Source organism: Sciurus carolinensis, chromosome 4, assembly GCF_902686445.1.
Source record: "Sciurus carolinensis chromosome 4, mSciCar1.2, whole genome shotgun sequence".
Classification (NCBI taxonomy): domain Eukaryota; kingdom Metazoa; phylum Chordata; class Mammalia; order Rodentia; family Sciuridae; genus Sciurus; species Sciurus carolinensis.
In genome coordinates this window covers 101,128,578-101,147,908 of record NC_062216.1, presented here as the reverse complement: position 1 = coordinate 101,147,908, position 19,331 = coordinate 101,128,578, and the positions used below count along the sequence as shown (strand labels likewise).

The 19,331-nt window shown below is 35.7% G+C and overlaps 1 long non-coding RNA gene across 1 annotated transcript in view; it reads right to left on the bottom strand.

Moving 5' to 3' along the window:
• Window positions 1-12,039, bottom strand: part of LOC124981978 (uncharacterized) — a 35,437-nt gene extending 23,398 nt beyond the window's left edge. The window contains exons 1-2 of the long non-coding RNA XR_007108149.1: window positions 11,913-12,039; window positions 9,797-10,143 (exon numbers count right to left, since the gene is read on the bottom strand). This is a non-coding gene — a long non-coding RNA (uncharacterized LOC124981978). The remainder of the gene's footprint in view (window positions 1-9,796; window positions 10,144-11,912) is intronic.
• Window positions 12,040-19,331: the final 7,292 nt, after the last annotated feature.

Here is a 19,331-nt window from a genome sequence, read left to right as displayed (position 1 = left end):
ATTCAATTAATTCTCATTGGCAACACTAAGTTCAGACAAAGATGAAGAAATTTAGTCTAAGGTGAAAAGAGCAATAACTATATGCCCTACTATATACCTATTGTTTAGATTTTTATCCAAAACTCTGAAAGACAAAGAGTTCTAAACTGAAGAATCAAATGCCTTTATACCTACTCTCTGCTGTGGGAGATCATGAGAGCCAGGGATGGCCTAAAATTGCACAACTTAGATACCAAAGAAGTCCCCACCATATGGCCAGAAGCAATCCAGTTTGGTGTTGCATTCAACCATTCATCTGTTCTTAATGATTAGTGGTGACTTCAATAGTATAGCAATATATCAGGTAGAAAGTTATGTGTTTTCACCGGAAGCATACTACTCTTCAAACTGCCCCATTACTATTCCTTTGCCATGCTCTCATATCCACTTTTTAAAAAACACAAATACCTATGAAAAATTAACAAAATAACTTTGCTTTTCAACTGAAAATTTTATTCTTAATTAAAAATGCCTAGACCTTTGGGTCACTAGAACAATGGGAAAAGGTGGCTTCACAGCTAAAGAGAAAGGTGGCAAGGACATGCCTCAAGAGAAATAGCCTTCATTCCAAATTTTGCTGGATCTCTGAGACTCTTCTCACTATTGGCAAAGCCATAGCAGCCTCCAAAGTAACCGAAGTGGTAGATCTGCCCCTTCCTGGAGTGCATGCTTGTCTTTAAATTTCCCTTCACAAGATGGGAGTGGTAGTGAGTACCTGCAGCCCCAGCTATTCAGAGGCTGAAGCTGGACACCAGTTCAAGGCCAGCCCACGCAACATAGAGAGACCCCTCTCCAAAAGAAAAAGAAGAAAAGGAAGTTTTCCTTCATAGATTCACCCTGTCAGAATATTCTCACAAGTTCCAGGCTGAATGGAATGTTAAAAGGGTAGACAAGACTTATCACTTCTAAAGTTGATTTAACAATTCATATTTTAAAGGGAAAAAAGACAAGTACAAGCAAACAAAAATTAAAGTATATTTAGTAATTGAATCTTCTGTTATATTTAAAGGAATAGAAGCTTATAGAGAAATTAGTTCAACAATTCCTGGGCTATTGTTAAGGAGAAGGTAAGTTTCTCTGCCTTGATTGCAATCATGTAGCCAAGCTTTATGAACAAGAGTTCAAGAAAATATGTTTTTCTTCTGTTAAAAATGAAACAAAGATCTTCTCACTCACCATCACTCACCAGATGTCTAAACACACATATTGGAGGTGACTCCTGAAAATCAGCTCATCTATCCTTTCTTTTTGAAATCATCCCAAGGTCAAGAATATATGTACAATGAATCAAAATGTAGTCTGTAAAAATAAAATAAAATGAAATAAAAAATTTAAAAAAATTCTGTGGACTTCATAAGTAACCTTGAAGAGTATAAATGTTTTTAAATTTTCACACATAAGCTCTTACTCATTTAGTTTGGAGTTCATAAGGAAAGTTCATGTTAAAGTCTAACAGATAACCATCGTCCCATAAAAGTTATTCTGAGGCTAGAAGGCTATACAATCATGAGAGACTGAAAATCACATGATATTGTTCTTTTGAACAGGAGAAAACTATGGTTAAGATGTAAGAGGATTTTCAGTAAATTGCACACATGGTATGCTAAGCACTTAAAAAGTGCACAATAAATATTTGTTGAATGAATGATTCTATATTTGCCTTATGTGAACAAAGTGCCACTTAATGATAAGAATATGCATGTTTGAAAGTACAAAATTTCAGGAACTTGAAGAAACAGTCAAACGTCAACATATTTTGAAATAGTGCTATAACTTGCAGTGGGCATTTTATTCTTGCTTGGGTTTTGTTTAATTTTGTTTTCTTTTATTTTGTTTTGGTTTTTGTTTTTTGTACTGGGGATTGAATTAGGAGGCACTTAACCACTGAGCCACATCCCCAACCCTTTTTATTTTTTATTCTGAGACAGGGTCTGGCTAAGTTGCTTAGGGCCTCTATAAGTTGCTGAGCTGCCCTCAAACTTGCAATCCTCCTGCCTCAACCTCCTGAGTCACTGGGATTACAGGCCTGCACCACCACACCTGGCTTTTATTCTTGCTTTTGATAAGCCAATTAAAGAAGGCAATGAACCTGTATTAAGTTTTTGGACTTGCTTTCAGATTTTGATAACTTTGTTTTTATGACTTTGAGAAACAAACAGATAAAAGCAGCAGAACTAGTTTATTCTCCTCACACAGTGTAAGAGTATAGTTTTTCACAGATTTTAATAAACATAAGTTTATAGTCCTTCAAAGGACTACTTACCCATCTACCTACAATAAAATTTCTTAACATGGGAATCAAGTGATTGTATTAGTCAGTTTTTCATCATTCTAACCAAAATGCCTGACAAGAACAACTTAGAGGAGCAAAGTTTATTTTGGCTCATGATTTCAAAGGTTTAGTCTATGGTCAACTGACTTCATTGCTTTGAGCCCAAGATGAAGCAGAACATCATGGTGGGAGGGTCTGCCAGAGAAAAGTTACTGAATTCATAGCAGTCAGAAAGGAAAGGGAAAGGGACTACAGGAAAGATGAACCTTCCAGGGCATGTCCCCAGTGACCCACTTCCTCATCACCACCCAGTCTTTTCAAACTAAGATGGACTGATTAGACATCAGGTCTCATAATCTAATTGTTTAACCTATGACTATTTCTGCATTTACACAGGAGCTTTTGGGGAACACCTCATATCCAAACCATAACAGTGATAAAATGCAAAGAACGAGAGATTGGATTCTGACACACTTGGACACAAATCATAGCCCTAACATTTCTAGTTCCTATGACTAAGGACATAAAATGTATTTTGACTTCTTTTCTTGTCTGAAAAATGGAGACAATAATATTTACTCTATAGGATTTTTGTGAAAATTAATGGCAATATCTGTAAAATAATAAAATCCTAGCCTTACAAAGTAAAATGTTTTATGCAATAAGCAGTTTTGAAACTACATATTTTATATAAATTAGCATTTTATTATCAGCGATACCATTCATGGAAACATGTACCCTCTAACATAGTAAAATAGCTGTGCAAAGATATAACTAACTTATGAAGACACAGATGAATCCCAGTTTTCCAAATTATATTACACACAGCTGACTTTTCCCTTGTCTCTGCTCTGAAGCTTCTCCAGAAATAACTCAGCTGTGCTCATATAGGACTGCCAAACAACATCCATCCAACCCAGAAAGACACTTTCACAATATTATTCTTTCCACTTCATTTTATCTCCATCTTTGTTAACCCTTTCTTCTACTTTTACTGATGCACTTCTCATTTAACTCTACCTGAGGCAACTTTTCAATATGCAAACTCAACATAGTTAAGAATTCTGCTCTCCCTTGAATTGCCTCTCTACCAGACTTTGCTCAATTATCACAAAAATATCTCACCCTCTTTACATCTTAGCCTTTCTCTTTTGCTTTTCTTTTTTATTATGAACAAAATAATCCAAATCAGTACTAAGCAGCTAGTTAACCTTGGGAAAATTGACTGAAGGCCTCTTTACCTCAACTTTCCTTCCTGGTGATCTAGGATAAGTGAGCTCTATTTGCAAAGCCAACACTGAGGATCAGCTGGGTTTAGATGAGATTTCATAGGTGATTCTGACCTCAGCCAGCCTGAGTTCATATTTCTGCTTCTCAACTACTTGTTGATAGCTGTGAGTTACTTAACTTTTCATATCTCAGTTTCCTTACTTGTAAAGCAAGTGTGTTAATAAAAGTAGTTGCCTCCTAATGTTTAGTTAATATTTATGACCAAAAACACTGCCTGTGCCTGAAAAATATGACTCTGGGATTGCCTCCAGGAAATGAAAACAAATTCCAGAATTTAAAAGTGTGGACAATAAAGAACCAACGAGATCAGGTGTCTGAAAGTACTGCACACATGTAAAATGTCCTATCTGAATAGATAGCCATGACTATCTCCAATCAAATCTACCTGTCATCTACCTGTTTATCCACTAAGATAAAGTTCCTAAACATTTTTAAAAATTTCTGTCATTATAGCAGCTTAATTTTCTAAAATGTAACTATATATTATGTGTGGTGTATCATGAACTTAATTGGGGCATAGTTGGAGCTCCATCACAGTATATTATTTCTAGTGTTAAGCGAAAAAATTAAAACAGTTTAGTTTAATGCTCTTCATTGGCTTCAAGTTCTATTCAAAAAGCGGTGCTCAGCTAGGCTAACCAAAAAAATGTTGATTTCATAGACAAAGAATGAAGACAGCAAAAATATGGAACAAAAAGCAGTTGGACCATTTCAAAGTCACTTTCCTTGTAAGAAAAAACAGTAGGAAAATAATCGATTGGCTAATACTTGGTTACCTTTGTGTGTGTGTGTGTTTGTGTGTGTAAGGATTAAGATGGGGAACTTCATTATTGTGCCAAATGGAACTGGCCTATTTGGGAAATTTGGCGGCTAGCACTCTAATCCTGATTTCTCAGAAGGTCAGATAAACAACTTAGTTTCAGTTTGGTAATGGGAAACCTTAATGTCAGTGACTCCTTTTGCTTTTTAATCTAGTCTATTGGGGCCTAGTGCAGGATCTTAGTCCAAAATAATGGCTCCCTATAATTTATACTTAACACTTTAGAAAATATTTTAGGGTTTGAAAATAAATTAGGTTTTATAGCAATTAGTTAATTTATATTTATCAAAATATAAATTTCCAAAAGTTAAAAACAAGATTCCTACAAATATACAATGAGCATTTGTCAAAAATATTCAATTGCTTCATGAGGGAAACAGAATGGTGAAGCTAGTTCAAAGAATGAAAAGAGAGACCAGTACATGTAAGCCAGTGGAAGCAAGGGTGATGGGCAAGATGGGTACCTAACGGAATGTTAAACACTGGTTCATGGTTTTCAGGGCAATAGAACCATAACTTCCAGGGTGATCTCTCCTATTACAAAGATAATATTTGCTTTCATACTAGACCAAAGTCATTGGTAATTTAGCAATCTTTGAGAAAATTACATCTAACTTTGCAGAATTTGGACCCCAGTAAAAATTAAAAGTATTGTTAGAAGTAGAAAGTCCAGTGGTCCATTTTCAGAATATAGTATTTAGCCTTAAATGTAAAATTGGGATGTAAGAAAGGCAACCTGTGACCTATTTAAATTCCTAGTTCCAATCTTCAGAGGATGGTCTGAATGTATCCAATCATAGCCATTTTAACCATAGCCCTTGCTTTTACCCTCCCCAATTTTAAAATTAGCCAATTCCATAGATTGTAACCTCAAGTTCCTCCTAGCAGAGCAAGGGACAGTGCTGCCTTAGGGATAAAAACAGGGGGACTCCCTCCCCTTCTCACCTGCTCACCAAGTGTGCTTGCTTGCCAGACTTTGTTTAGTAGCACATTCTACTGCTAAAGTCAAGTTTGCTTTGCTGAGCTACTTCTGAGCATGTGATTGATTCTTCATAGAACACTGGTATTTCTAACAATATGAATAGAAAACTAAAATGAGGAACTACTGTTTAGGAGAGTTATGAGAATGTATTAATAACACTCAAAGAAAGTTAAAACAAAATACCTATACCTTAACTAGTGTTTTAGTATTCTAGGAACCACAAACTGGGTGGCTTAAAACAAAAAAAAAAAAAAAAAAAAAAAATATATATATATATATATATATATATTATATTCTCTTTCAGTTCTGGAAGTTGGATGTTCAATATCAAGGCATCCATAGGGCCTTGCTTTGTCCAAATGTTGTAGGGGAGGCTCCTTCTTTCAATCTTCCTGCTTCTCATAGTTTCTTGGCTTTTAGCTGCATAACACTTTAGTCTCTGTCTCTGTCTTCACATCTTCTTCCCCTCATGTGTATCTTTGTGTTCAGATTTCTCTCTTATGAGAACATAGGCCACTGGATTAAGGCCCATCGTAATCTGGAATGACCTCATCATAACTTGATTGCATTGAAAAAGATCCTATTCCCAAATAGTCACATTCTGATGTTCTAGCATGGCATGAATTTGGGGAGACACTATTCAACCCAGGACAACTTGCAACAATTTTACTTAGTAGCATAACCAACAGATGGAGTCAATAAAATGCCTCTTTCTCACACCCCATCTGATCATTAGCAAACTTATTGTTCTACATTTAAAATACCATATCTTCAGAATCTGACTTTTTCCCACCTTCATCTCTTCATCAAGACTCTTGCAGAGCTTCTTACCTGTCTCCTTGTCTTTGCCCTTTCTCCTTACGTTCTCTCTTCTATACCATGCTAGGATGAGCCTTCAAATCCACAATCACAGAATATGACCCCTTTATTCAAAATCTGTCAGGAACTTCTCATCACATGTAGAAAGAACTACAAGGACCTCACCAGGTTGTACACCTTTCATGTTCTGGACCCTGGGTCACCCATCAGTTTCATTTCTAACCACTCTTCACCTTATTCGTCCTTGCTTCCTTTCAGTGAGTTATGAGCATTGAATACTGAGGTGTTCACAGTCTTGCAACTTACAGGGAAAGGAAGGACCACCTGATTAAATTAAGCCAGCATGTTTCCACCCCTCTAAATCTGCTCATTCTGGTAAAAGGTGTTAGGAGATGCAGTGAGATCTGAAGATAAAGTGAGGCTTCCTAGTCTCTTCCCTCTGTACTGAGGCAGCTAATCCTAAACTGAATTGCTCACCCCGTTGCAGGGGAAATTGTAACTGCGTCACGAATAGTGGTTCTTCCTCTTGAGTGGGTAGGCCTACAAGTATAAATGCCACTCAGGCAAATGAGTGATACAATAGAGCCCCTTGTGCCTGATGTGGGAAGTATGAATATTCTAGTCCACGTTTTCATTGCTCTGACCAAAATACCTGACATGAACAACATAGAGGAGGGAAAGTTTGTTTTGGCTCATGAATTCAGTATGCAGTTCATGGCTGGCCAACTTTATAGCTCTGGGCTCAAGGTAAGGCAGAATATCATGGCAGAAGGCCACGGAAGAAGGTCACGGTGAAGGAAAGCAGCTCAGGACATGGCAACAGGAAGCAGAGAGAGATATAGATCTCTGATCACCAGAGACAAAATATGAATCACAAAGGCACAACCCCAGTGACCTACCTCCTCCACACTCTACTCGCCTATAGTTACCACCCAGTTAGTCCATCAGATTAATTTACTGATTAGGTTAAACTCTCACAATCTAATAATTTCACCTCTAAACCTTCTTGCTTTGCCTCACAAATGAACTTTTTAAGAACACCACATATCCTGACCATAATGATGAAGGTGATGTATCTTCAAACTCAAAAACAAGGCATAAAGAATCTACCTGATATTAAATGCATACCCATTGTGAATGTCAAATTCTACATAACCAAAAGTCCCATTTTCTTTCTTAGAGAGAGAGCATTGAGAGTTGAACTATATTCCTCCAAAATTTACATTCAAGTCCTAACCCTGTAAATGTTACCTTATTTGGAAATAATCAGTTTAAGAGATCATACTGAGTCAAGATGGCCTTTATGCAATGATTATGTCCTTATGAGAAGACAGAAACTTGGACACAGAGACTTGGAGGGCAGAAGGTCATGTGAAGATAGAGGTAGAGATTGGTGTGATGTAGCTGCAAGCCAAGAATGCCAATTGCCAGGAGGCACCAGAAGCTACGAATAACTAGGATTGCAAAGCTAGATGGAAGGATTTCTCCCTGTCTTCACGAGAGAGCATGACCCTACCCAGACCCAGATTTGGGAATTCTAGCCTCCAGAACTGTGAAATAATAACTTCTGCTTTAAGGCACCTAGTTTGTGGTACTTTGTCACTTCAGCCTTAAGGACCTAACAGAGGAAGGATTAAGGAATGGGCTAGAAGGAAAAAAAATCCAGAAGTGTTTCTTCCCTTTGAATTCCCCTTCAGTGGGGGAAAGAAGCTTCTATGGAAGTCTTACCTAGCCTGTTGGCAGAAACAGACGCTCTCTAATACTTTATTCTAACTTATTTTGCTGGTCTGAATAACCAAGTCTATCCCTGAGTGACAGGCCAGAAGACCAGCTGAGCCTCAGGGCAGCCCTGCCCCACCTTCATGAGCTGGCTTCTTACCCAAAACTTATGTCTTCTCCCCTGTGTTTCCCTGGAGAGTTCATTAGTGGACCCCAGTGAACTCTGAAATGTATCAGAATGAGCTGTCATTTAACTCTATAGAGGGGGGGACCCTCAAGGCCAAAATTTTATTTTCTATTTCCTATGTCAAAATACACTCAACCACTGTTCTGTGGAACCAATCTAGATGCCCTTCAACTGATGAATTAATATATATATAATGGAATATTACTCAGCATAAAGAATAATAAAATTATGGCATTTGCAGGCAAATGGATGAAATTGAAGAATATCATGCTAAGTGAAATAAGCCAATCTCAAAAAACCAAAGGACGCATGATCTTGCTGATAAGCGGATGATGATACATAATGGGGGGTGGGAGGGAGGCAAGAATGGAGGAAGGAGGGACTTTATAGAGGAAAAAGAGAGGTGGGAGTGATGGGGGGAGGAAAAAAATAACAGAATGAATCTAACACCATTACCCTATTTAAATGTATAATTACACAAATGGTACGCCTCTACTTCATGTACAACCAGAGAAACAAGTTGTACCCCATTTGTTTAAAATTAAAAAAACATAAAAAAATAAAATAAAATAAAATGCTCACCAGAGATTGATTATGAGTTCTAATTTCCTTAGCTTTAATTTTGAAAATAAACCTCTTGCTCCATTATGAAATTCCCAGAAAGAAATGCAAATCCAAAAATAAAGTCTTCTTCAGTTTGTGAATTTAAGATCAAAGAAATTAAAGTTCAATATTCTTTTCTTTTCTTTTTCTAATTCCATTTCTTTCTCAGCACAGGGGTCTATCTGGTGCCTTTGCCTGTTTTTTCTTCCCTGGAATGTCTTTGTGCCTTCAATTCCCAGAGGGAGACTTAATTGAACAATGAGTCTCATGTCTGTAAGAGAACAACTCTCAAGGTTTTCAAGTATGGGTTATTTCAGGAAAATCAGTCTACTTTGTTCCTTTTGATCTTTCTCTTGTGTTATTATTATTAATATCATCATCACCATCACCATTATTAGTGTTAACACTAATAATCATTATAATACAAATAACAGCTTGTATATTAAGGTACTTACAATGTGCTCACTTTTATGCATTTTCTCTCATTTCATCCTTTCAACAATGTTAGAAGATTCAATTTTTTAAAAAAATTTTAACTGACATGTAAAAACACTAAAATTGTACATATCGGTGGGGTAATGTTATTTTGATACATATCTCCATTGAGTAATGTTTGAACCAGCCTCTACATATCTATCTCCTCAAACATTCATCATTTATTTGTGGTGAAAATATTCAAATTTTTTTTTTAGCTTTTCAAAATGTACAGTATGCTATTGTTTTCTGTATTTAAAACTACTGTGTACAGCACACAAGAACTTCTTGCTATTTCCTACTGTAACTTAGTACCCGTTGATCAACCTTTCCCCATCCCTACCACCACCACCTTCCTCTCCCAGCCTCTGGCAACTGTTATTCCACACTTATCCTCTGGGAGATCAATTTTTTTAGATTCTATTTATGAGTGAGATCATAGGTATAACTGCACTCTCTGTGCCTGGCTTATTTCACTAAGCATAATGATCTCCAGTTCCACCCATGTTATAAATGACGGGATATCATCCCTTTTTATGTCTCGATACTGTTTCATTGTGTGTAGGTGCCACAGCTTCTTCATCCACTCACCAGTTGATAGACACAGGTTATTTCCATTTCTTGGCTGTTGTGAGTGGTGCTGCAATGAACATGGGAGAGCCGGTGTCTCTTCCACATTCTTTTGGATATATAACCCTCAGTGGGATTGCTGGATCATATGGCAGTTCTATTTTTAATTTTTGGAGGTGCTTCCATTGTTGCCATCATGTGCTAATTTACATTTCACCAACAGTGTGCGAAGGGCCCCTTTCCTCCTCTTCCTCACCAGCACTTATTGTCTGCAGTCCTTTTCACAACAGTCTTACAAAGATGAGGTAATATTTCGTTCTGGTTTTGATTTGCATTTCCTTGATAATCCAATTCTTATTATTTCTGTTCTACAAGTGAGAAAACAATGATACAGAGACAAAATAATAATAATAATTAATAATAATAACAATAAATGTAAGAATTAAGTTTCAAGCCCAAGCATTGTGGCTCTAAAAGCCATAGTTGTAACCACTGCACAAAATTACCCTACAGACCTTGTCTTATTTTAGGGGGACCTGGTCATATGTTTGGATCCAGGAACAAATAAATTTGTTCTCTTTTTCTGAGTACCATCCTTTAAAACAGTTGCACATGGGTATATCTCATTATCTTTTTCTTCTCTACTCTCCTAGCTTGACACCTAAGCTCTCAACATTTCTCCTAAATGTGTATGTGAGTGGCTTGAATGCAGGGCCTCACATTAGGCAAGTGCTTCTACCACTGAGCTACACCCCCAACCCCTGTGTTTCTTTTGCTTCTATTAACAAGCCTTCCTTTATTTTATTTGTGTGTGTGTGTGTGTGTGTGTGTTGCCACTTTATTTAGGAGGAGTACTTTTCTTGCCTATCTGATTTGTCTTTGTTTTTTCCCATGAGATACACATGTACTTATGTGTTTATATAAACCATCATGTAAAATAACTAAAGGAATAATAATCAGATAAAAATTCCATCAATATTAAGCAACATTGCTTTGTATTTTTTAACTGCAAATATTTCAGGCAATTGTTCTTTTGATTTTGTATTCTTTCAATGAATTTTTTGTATTTGCCTAAAACCTCTTCAGAGAACCCTTTTTTCATTTTTAGTGTTTGGGAATCCAAATTAGGAAAGTGTATTTGTCCTGTAGTCTATTGAAGAAAATAAATAAATAACAGCATACAAAGGTATGTGCTATTTCTAAGATCAAAGAAATTTTAAACTGCTTTCTTCTTCAAATGTCCTTCTAAAAGAAAAACTTAAGCACTTTATTGCAAAACTGAAGCTGGTCATTGCTCAAGTCCTTTAGGAAACCACACAAACTACCAAGGGTCCCTATTCCTATATTTCCTTATGTACCAAGTTATGATAGGCAGTTTTCTTAGCTGGAAGGAGGTAACTTAGGGGGAGTCTGATATTTGAGTCAAGTTTCTACCTTTTCCTATAAAATTATTTGCAAGAAAGCTTACAGAAATTCAAATCATGTAGACAATTATAGTTCATATTAGGTATAGCATACAAGTGGCAAGTGTGTCTCTCCATTGTGCAACAAGTTCTGATTACTTTTATGGTAATTCTTTTCAGAAGTACCATTTGTTCACAGTTGTAAAGAAAGAAGTTAGCATAAACTAACAAAAGTGGGGGAGAGGTACTCAGAAGAGATTATATAACCTGTTTACACAAAGGACCTAAATAAGACACTTTCCTTTTTAAGCGAAAAGTATATTTTTATTTCACTAGCAGTTGAATTTGGTTTTCTTTAACCAATTTTGCTCAGCAAGAAAAAAGAAGCAGTTTTATTATGATGTGAGAAATAACAAGTAACATGAACTTTTAGAAGATACTGTCTACATACTGGAATTTTGGTTTTATTTTCCACTCCACTCCTAATTTAATAAACCTTAATTTGTAGACAGTTATCTATTACAGTCTAATGAATTATCCCAAAACTTAGTGACTTAAGAAAACAAGCATTTTCATCCTCACAGTTTCTGAAGTTCAGCAAATTTGGGAGGTGATCAGCCAGGCAGTTCTGGATTGGGGTCTTTCACAAGGCTGCAGTCAGAAGCCAGCAGAGACTCCAATGCTCTGAAGGCTTGACTGGACTGGAAGTCTCCCTTTCAGGGTGGCTGACTCACATGGCCATCAAGTTGTTGCTGGCAGGCAGGAGACTTCAGTTCCTCCCAGGTGAGACAGGCTGCCTGAGTATCTTCATGCCATAGCTGGTGACTGACTTCCTCTCAAGTAAGCAATCCAAGAAAGAACAACATAGTATCAGCAATGTCATTTACAACCTCACCTGGGAAGTCCCACACCATTGCTTCCTGCCCAGTCTAGTTAGGTAGGAGCCAGTCACCAATTCCAACTCACATTCCAAGCAAGGGAAATTAAGCTCCACCTTTGAAGGGAGGGTATTAATGTGCAGACATGTTTTTAAACCTCTAGAGTATTACTTACTTACTTTATCCTTTACTTATTATAAAGAAAAGAAGTACATGAACCTAAAATTCTAGTAATAGGTGATTTATCTCACTTTCAAGTATTGTCCAAACTTTTCCAATATTCTTACCTAAAATCCTCTAAATCCTGATAACTGTTTCACCTAACTTTTTTCTTTACAACATATTATGTAAGCCTATTTCCTGCTTACACCACCAATACCGTGGTGGCAGGATATATTAATATTTTGATGTCACTTACAATTACTATTTTGTAAGGTCACTTACAATCTAAGCTTTGAGAGTTGAGATTTTGTTTTCTCACCTATTATCTCCCTTAGCCTCAGAGTTTGCACTGTGACCATCACTTGGTTGGCACTCAATAAATGTTTGGTGAATAGCAGAAGAAGCATCTACAGTCCTTTACTTCATTCAGGATCTAGCATTTCCCATCATATTCACAAATTAAAATAAGAAATTTTATTAAAAAATTACATTTTTTCCCTGCAAAGTTATGGGTATAAATACATACACACATATAGGTATTTACTCATATGTGTGAAAATTTTCATAAGGAAAGAAAGTAAACTATAAAACAAAGATTAATAAGGAGATAAGAGCATTATGAGACTGATATATTCATTTTTTGCTTCCTCCCACCCTCATAAGATATGAGAAGAGATAAAAGAGAAGGCCTTAAAAGACTAAAACCCAACACTGCTGAAAAACAAGTAAAAAAATATCATATCATCAGCACAATCATCAGATAAAAGTGGGACATACAAAGGGAATTGAATGTGTATAATAGAAACAAAGGAGAAAACAGAGTGGAAGAGTAGGTGAAATTACCCTAGGGACCTGTAGCTAGTCCTGGGTCACAGAGGCCCCATGGAGTTGTGGGTAATGAACAATAGGAATGATCCTGTGGTTTACCCCCACTATATTCAGATGTCTGGGGACAGGCATGAAGCAGAAAGAGAGTTTAGTGTCTTTGGGGGTTTTGTGGAAGTAATCGAAGGGGAGGTAAGGCAAGGGAGGTGACAGCAGATGCAAAGAAGAAATTATAACCACAGACTATGGAAGCTAAAGTGGGTAATAAGAAGCTCACACAGGAGGAAGAAGACGGACAGAGAAAAGGTGAAGTACAATTCTAGTGAGGCTGAGTGATTTCTAGTGGAGATGTTTTATCTGGTGATAGGAGATTAGTAATGTGAGATGAAGATTATGGAAGAGATAACACAGGGGATGTATGAGATAAGACCACAGAAGCATGGTTGGCATGAGGTGGAGAGCAAAGTCATTAGTGGAGAATCACAAGAAATTAGCAGCTACAGTTTTCATAGGTATCCTATGAGAAAGGCTCTGAGAAAACTCTCTAAATCTAGAATTCTCTATTTATTCAAATTATGAATCAGGTGGGAGCAAAAATGAAAGATTGCTTTTTTTTAACATGCAAGAACTTAAGAGAATAAACACCCATATATATAAATGAAAATAATCTATACTGGACTACAGAAAAATACAATATACAACCTCATACAAAGCAAAGTGTTACCAAAGAAATGCCAATGGAGGGAAGGAAAATTAAGAAATATTACAAGAAGATTCATTATATTCAGACACTTGGGGAATTTTCTTTCAAATGACAAAATTTAAATGACACGGGATTATATTTCCTCTTTTCTTTGACTTCAATCACATGACACTATGAATTCTACAGTGAATTAATCCTTCCATGCTTTGTATACACATTGACTACAAATTGGACTCAAGCAACACTTACAATTTGAGTATGTGGCTAATAATTACGATAACATTAAAAATGCAATCATTATAATTCTTAACACTGAAAAATAATTTTTATTCCTAAAACACTATCAAAGAAGAGAGAAAAGCAAGGCTAAGTACACTAATCCCTTCACCTTTCCTGGTAGAATGTAAATAAATCAAAACACCATTTGAGTGCATTATTTTAAGAAATAATATTGAGACTCTTAATAATAATTTTCCTCTTAGGTGCTGAGGATCAAACCCAGGGCCTCATGCATGCTAGGAAAATACCCAGTCTATTAATAATAATTTAGAAAGTGGAAGTGCAAGTGAACTAAATTCCTCATACTTCATAGCAAGTGAATGCAGCAATAAATTGAGGTAAATGATTTCTGCATATGGTTATAATCATATCCACAAAAAGAATGGAAGCAAACTGTGGAGAGTAGATGCTGTGGAAAATGAAACAACCTGGGACTTGAGAAAAGGAATTATTAGTATTTATTTTCTGCCCTTTGAATTCAAGAAATCTATTAACCTTGAAGAGCATATTTTCTTCTAAGAAAATGAACTCTAAGAAATACAAAGCGTAGGGGAGGGTTGGAAGTAGGAAGAAAGTCACAGAATTAATTTCAGATCCACTTCTCTTTGTATCATTTTTTGATATAAGTAATTGTAGGTTACTTCGATTTATTAGAGTTTAAATTATTATCTTATTGAGACAATAATGAATGTATACCACCATTTTTTAACTTGAAAAAATGCCTACTGACCTCGATTTTTCTTCTCCATTTAATCATAATTGATGGTGTTATGGTGTTCTTTTTCAAAAACAGGGAAAAGTAAAGACAGGGAGACACTAAAAGGTCAAGCTATGTTTAAAAGAAGAGATCTGAGCATTAATCATCCAGAAGAGAAATGAAATGAATCCAAAGCAGCATCTCTGTCCATAAATGACAAAGCTTCAAAAGTGATGCTGCTGTCAAAGAGATTGTTCACCTCCCAGTGGGACCTCCTTAACCAGATTTGTGAAGCAGTAGAAAGTAAATTTTATATATTAAATGACTCTTCACATTGTGTTTGGTAATAGACTATGAATAATTTGATAAATGTAACAAAATTGATAATAACCAATGAAAGATTTCTGATCTGTTCATCTATGAAAAATTTTACTAAGCATGATAGTTTAGTGGTTCACAGTTCTAATTTGGAGTAATCCACTCTGCTCTTCTGAATTAGGCCTATGTAGGAAATTTGGTTTTTATTTCTTCTTTACACATCATCCTTTAGCATACTACTCTATTTTCTTCTGATTATTTCTTCAGTGCATCATCAGTTCAAGACTAAAAGTACAGTAGAGTAAAACAAGCAACCTGCCAGAGTTTAACGTAGTTGAAATAGGGAGTTTTACAGTTTATTTATTAATTTATTTATATCATTTGTTTTGTTTGGTTTTACAGTGCTAAGAATCAAACCCAGGCAAACACTCTACCCAAGAATTATAGCCCCAGTCTAAGATACTTTTAAATTTTTATTTGTATATACCTCTATTCCTTGTACATATTTCCTTAAAGAAATCTTAGCTCTTAATACTCTGGTCAGTTTTTGAAGTTTTACTTATTCGTTTATCTGTCATTAATCTAGAAACCATGATTAGCTGTCTCTTGATTTCTTCTTGTAAAAACTTTCAACATCACAAGTAGAAATCAATTTAGAATGTGCCATTATGATCACTTCATCAGAAGGAATTTTGATAGAAGCTGTATGAAAGAAAAAGTTAATATGTTAAACTGTTGTCCTAAAGTAAATTTATTTAATGTGGATGCACATTTATTTTAAAGATAATATTGGGCCTTGGGATGTTAGTTCAGTGGTAAAGCACCCCTGGTTGAACCTAAACTATTGACAAAAGAAACCCATAATATTCAGCTCTTTTTATTTTTATTTTTTTTAATTTTAAGATAGGATCTCACTAAGTTACTTAGAGCCTTGCTAAATTGCTGAGACTGACCTCAAACTTGCAATCCTCCTGCCTCAGTCTCCCAAGTCACTGAGATTACAGGAGTGCACCACCATGCCCAGCAATGTTGTGTTTTTTGTTTTTTATATATATTTTTATTTTTATTATTTTTACACACTACATTTCAATTCATTGTATGCAAATGGGGTACAACTTTTCATTTCTATGGTTATACGCCATGTAGATTCACACCATTCGTGTAATCATACATGTACATAGGGTAATAATGTCTGTCTCAGTCCACTATCTTTCCTTCCACCAATCCCACCCACCTCATTTTTCTCTACACAATTCAAAGTTCCTCCATTCTTCTCTTACACCTCCCCCCTCCACCTCACCTCATTTTGTATCATCATCCACTTATCAGAGAAATCAGTCGGCCTTTGATTGTTTGGGATTGGCTTATTTCACTTGGCATGGTATCCTCCAACTCCATCCATTTACCAGCAAATGCCATAATTTTATTCTTCTTATGGCTGAGTAATATTCCATTGTGTGTACATGCCACAGTTTCTTTATCCATTCATCTATTGAAGAGCATCCAGGTTGGTTCCACCATCTAGCTATTGTGATTGAACAGCTGTGAACATTGATATGGCTGCACCACTGTAATATGCTGATTTTAAGTCGTTTGGATATAAACCAAGGAGTGGGATAACTGGATCAAATGGTGGATCCATTCCAACTTTTCTGAGGAATCTCCATACTACTTGTAGAGTGGCTGCACCAATTTGCAACTCCACCAGCAATGTATGAGTGTGCCTTTTTCCCCACATCCACATCAACACTTATTAATTGCTTGTGTTCTTTGATAATAGCCATTCTAACTAGAGTTAGATGTAATCTGAGGGTGGTTTTAATTTGCATTTCTCTAATTACTAGGGATGATGAGCACTTTTTCATACATTTGTTGATCATCTGTATATATTCTTCTGTTAAGTGTCTGCTCAGTTCCTTAGCCCATTTATTGATTGGTTTCTTTGTATTTTTGGCGTAAGTTTTGTAAATGCTTTATAAATTTTGGAGATAGGCGCTCTGTCTCAAGTGTGTATGGCAAAGATTTTCTCCCACTCTGTAGGCTCTCTTTTCACATTATTGATTGTTTCCTTTGCTGAGAGAAAGCTTTTTAGTTTGAGTCCATCCCATTTATTGATTTTTACTTTTATTTCTTACACTTTGTGGGTCTCGTTAAGGAAGTCTGGTCCTAAACCAACATGATGAAGATTCGGGCCTACTTTTTCTTCTATTTGGTGAAGTGTCTCAGGTCTAATTCCTAGACCCTTGATCCATTTTGAGTTGAGTTTTTATGCAGGGTGAGAAATAAGGGTTTAATTTCATTTTACTGCATATGAATTTTCAGTTTTGCCTGCACCATTTGTTGAACAGGCTATCTTTTCTCCATTGTATATTTTTGGCACCTTTGTCTAATATGAGATAACTGTACTTATGGCGGTTTGTCTCTGTGTCTTCTATTCTATACCATTGGTCTACCTCTCTATTTTGGTGCCAATACCATGCTGTTTTTGTTACTGTTGCTCTGTAGTGTAGTTTAAGGTCTGGTATTGTGATACCACTGACTTCATTTTTCCTGCTAAGAATTGCTTTGGCTATTTCTGGGTCTCTTATTCTTCAAATGAATTTCATGATTGTTTTCTTTATTTCTATGAGGTATGTCCCTGGGATTTTAATTGGAATTGTATTAAATCTGTATAGTGCCTTTGGAAGTATGGTCATTTTGATAATATTAATTCTGCCTATCTAAGAACATGGGATCTTTCCATCTTCTAAGGTTTTCTTCAATTTCTTTCTTTAGTGTTCTGTAGTTTTCATTGTAGAGGTCTTTCACCTCTTTTGTTAGATTCTCATTTTTTTTTTGAGGCTATTGTGATCAGAGTAATTTTCCTAATTTCTCTTTCAGAAGAATCATCACTTATCAATAGAAATGCATTAGATTTATGCATGTTGCTTTTATAACCTGCTATTTTGCTGAATTTATTTATTAGTTCTACAAGTTTTCTGGTGGAGTTCTTTGGGTTCTCTAAATATAAATTATGTCATCTGCAAATAGTGATAGCTTGAGTTCTTCTTTTCCTATAAATATCCCTTTTATTTCTTTGGTCTGTCTAATTGCTCTGGTTAGTATTTCAAGCATGATGTTGAATAGAAGTGGTGAAAGAGGGCATCCCTGTCTTGTTCCAGTTCTTTAGAGGGAATACTTTCAGTTTTTCTCCATTAAGAATGTGCTGACCTTGGGCTTAGCACAGATAGCCTTTACAATGTTGAGGTATGTTCCTCCATCCCTATTTTTCTAGTGTTTTGAGCATGAAGGGGTGCTGTATTTTATCGAATGCTTTCTCAGCATCTTTTGAAATAATCATATGATTTCTTAACTGTAAGTCTATCGATATGATGAATTACATCCCTGGGATATACCCAACTTGATCATGGTGTACTATCTTCTTAATATGTGTTTATATGTGATTTGTCAGAATTTTGATAAGGATTTTTGCATCTATATTCATCAGAGATAGTGGTCTAAAATTTTCTTTGCTTTATGGGTCTTTGTCTGGTTATGGTATCAGTGATACTAACCTCATAGAATGAATTTGAAAGGGTTCCCTCCTTTTCTATTTCATACAATAATTTGAGGAGTATTGGTACAAGTTCTTCTTTGAAGGTCTCATAGAACTCAGCTGAGAATCTGTCTGGTCCTGGGCTTTTCTTGGTTGGTAGGCTTTTGATGTCTTCTTCTATTTCATGGCTTCAAATTGATCTGTTTAAATTGTGTATGTCCTCCTGATTCACTTTGGGAGGATCATATATCTCTAGAAATGTGTTCATATCTTCAAGATTTTCTATTTTGTTGTAGTATAGATTTTCTATATAACTTCTAATTATGCTATGTGTTTCAATGGTGTCTGTCATGATATTTTATTTTTCATCATGAATTTTAGTTGAGTTTTCTCTCTCCTCTTTGTTCATGTGGCTAAGTGTTTATCTATTTCATTTATTTTTTCAAAGAATCAACTTTTCATTTTGTCAATTTTTTGAATTGTTTCTTTTGTTTCAAATTTCATTGATTTCAGCTCTGATTTTAGTTATTTCCTGTCTTCTACTTTTGTTTTGTTCTGTTCTTCTTTTTCTAGGACTTTGAGATGTAATGTTAGGGCATTTAGTTGTTGACTTTTAATTCTTTTCTTGAATGCCCTACATGTAATGAATTTTCCTCTTAGTACTGCTTTCATAGTGTCCCAGAGATTTTGATATGTTGTATTGTTGTTCTCATTTACCTCTAAAAATTTTTTAATCTCCTCCCTGATGTCGTCTGT